Below are 2,500 nucleotides of genomic sequence, written 5' to 3' on the forward strand. Positions count from 1 at the left end.
CAGAGTGTCCAATCCTTTGATCATCTTATATGTCTCAACCAGATCCCCTCTCAGTCTTCTAAACTCAAGGGTACACAAGCCCAGTCGCTCCAGTCTTTCAGTGTAAGGTAATCCCGCCATTCCAGGAATTGACCTCGTGAACCTACGCTGCATTCCCTCAATAGCCAGAATGTCTCTCCTCAAATTTGGAGACCAGAACTGCACACAGTACTCCAGGTGTGGTCTCACCAGGGCCCTGTACAGCTGCAGAAGGACCTCTTTGCTTCTATACTCAATCCCTCTTGTTATGAAGGCCAGCATGCTATTAGCCTTCTTCACTACCTGCTGTACCTGCATGCTTACCTTCATTGAGTGGTGTACAAGAACCCCCAGATCTCTCTGTACTGCCCCTTTACCTAAATTGATTCCACTTAGGTGGTAATCTGCCTTCCTGTTCTTGCCACCAAAGTGGATAAGGATCCATTTATCCACGTGAAAGTGCATCTGCCATGCATCTGAGCACTCACCTAACTTGTCCAGGTCACCCTGTAATCTCCTAACATCCTCATCACATTTCACCCTGCCACCCAGCTGATGAAATTTGCGAATGTTATTGCTAATACCATCTTGTATATCCTGAAGATAGATTGTAAAAAGCTGCGGTCCCAGTACTGATCCGTGCGGTACCCCACTGGTCAGTGCCCGGCATTCCGAAATGGAGGGGTGGAGGAGTGTGGAAGGATGAGAGAATGCAGGCTGCGGCCCTATGAAGCAGGGGGAGGGCTTGCAGTTGGCCTGTGTGGGGATGTGGGAGACTACAGGAGCCTGGTGGGCAAGGGCTGGCTGAAAGGCAGCTGGAGGGACGGAGGGAGGGAAGCACGCACGGAGGAGGAAGAGCAAAGAGAAAAGAGAAAAAAAAGCCAAAGGGGATAAAGAGAAAGAGCAAGAAAGAAAATGTGGCTGGCCAGCACGCCTTGAAGTAGGGAGAAAAGGCAGGGGCCAGCGCCTACGGCCATACTAGTCTGAAAACGCCCGATCTCGTCTGATCTCGGAAGCTAAGCAGACTCAGGCCTGGTTCGTACTTGGATGGGAGACCGCCTGGGAATACCAGGTGCAGTAGGCTTTTTCCGCCAGCAGTGGCTGCTCAAGTCACCCCTCTGCACTTGTCTTGTGCCAGGCAATGGAGCGGCAGGTTATTTTTGCTGCTGCTGCTGTGCCTGGCATCAGTCTCCTGCAGGCACGAGACACGGAGGGGAGGAGAGCGGAGCGCTGCCAAAATCAGCAAGAAAGGCGGAAAGAAAGGGATTGGGGCTGCACGCTGTCTGCGGGTGGCAGTCAGGAAAGGCGGACAATAGACAATAGGTGCAGGAGTTGGCCATTCTGCCCTTCCAGCCTGCACCACCATTCAATATGATCATGGCTGATCATCCTTAATCAGTATCCTGTTCCTGCCTTATCTCCATAACCCTTGATTCCACTATCCTTGAGAGCTCTATCCAACTCTTTCTTAAATGAATCCAGAGACTGGGCCTCCACTGCCCTCTGGGGCAGAGCATTCCACACAGCCACCACTCTCTGGGTGAAGAAGTTTCTCCTCATCTCTGTCCTAAATGGTCTACCCCGTATTTTTAAGCTGTGTCCTCTGTTTCGGCACTCACCCCGCAGCGGAAACATGTTGCCTGCCGCCAGAGTGTCCAATCCTTTGATCATCTTATATGTCTCAACCAGATCCCCTCTCAGTCTTCTAAACTCAAGGGTACACAAGCCCAGTCGCTCCAGTCTTTCAGTGTAAGGTAATCCCGCCATTCCAGGAATTGACCTCGTGAACCTACGCTGCATTCCCTCAATAGCCAGAATGTCTCTCCTCAAATTTGGAGACCAGAACTGCACACAGTACTCCAGGTGTGGTCTCACCAGGGCCCTGTACAGCTGCAGAAGGACCTCTTTGCTTCTATACTCAATCCCTCTTGTTATGAAGGCCAGCATGCTATTAGCCTTCTTCACTACCTGCTGTACCTGCATGCTTACCTTCATTGAGTGGTGTACAAGAACCCCCAGATCTCTCTGTACTGCCCCTTTACCTAAATTGATTCCACTTAGGTGGTAATCTGCCTTCCTGTTCTTGCCACCAAAGTGGATAAGGATCCATTTATCCACGTGAAAGTGCATCTGCCATGCATCTGAGCACTCACCTAACTTGTCCAGGTCACCCTGTAATCTCCTAACATCCTCATCACATTTCACCCTGCCACCCAGCTGATGAAATTTGCGAATGTTATTGCTAATACCATCTTGTATATCCTGAAGATAGATTGTAAAAAGCTGCGGTCCCAGTACTGATCCGTGCGGTACCCCACTGGTCAGTGCCTGGCATTCCGAAATGGAGGGGTGGAGGAGTGTGGAAGGATGAGAGAATGCAGGCTGCGGCCCTATGAAGCAGGGGGAGGGCTTGCAGTTGGCCTGTGTGGGGATGTGGGAGACTACAGGAGCCTGGTGGGCAAGGGCTGGCTGAAAGGCAGCT

General features: G+C 51.3%; 1 non-coding gene across 1 annotated transcript; it reads left to right on the top strand.

Annotated features, from left to right (window-relative positions):
• Positions 1 to 983: 983 nt before the first annotated feature.
• Positions 984 to 1,102, top strand: LOC148150847 (5S ribosomal RNA). The gene has a single exon (XR_015755404.1). It is a non-coding gene; the product is annotated as a 5S ribosomal RNA (ribosomal RNA).
• The last annotated feature ends 1,398 nt before the right edge of the window (positions 1,103 to 2,500 follow it).

Source organism: Chiloscyllium plagiosum, unplaced genomic scaffold (assembly GCF_037043375.1).
Source record: "Chiloscyllium plagiosum isolate Xiang-an unplaced genomic scaffold, Cpla_swu_hap1 HiC_scaffold_3, whole genome shotgun sequence".
NCBI lineage: Eukaryota > Metazoa > Chordata > Chondrichthyes > Orectolobiformes > Hemiscylliidae > Chiloscyllium > Chiloscyllium plagiosum.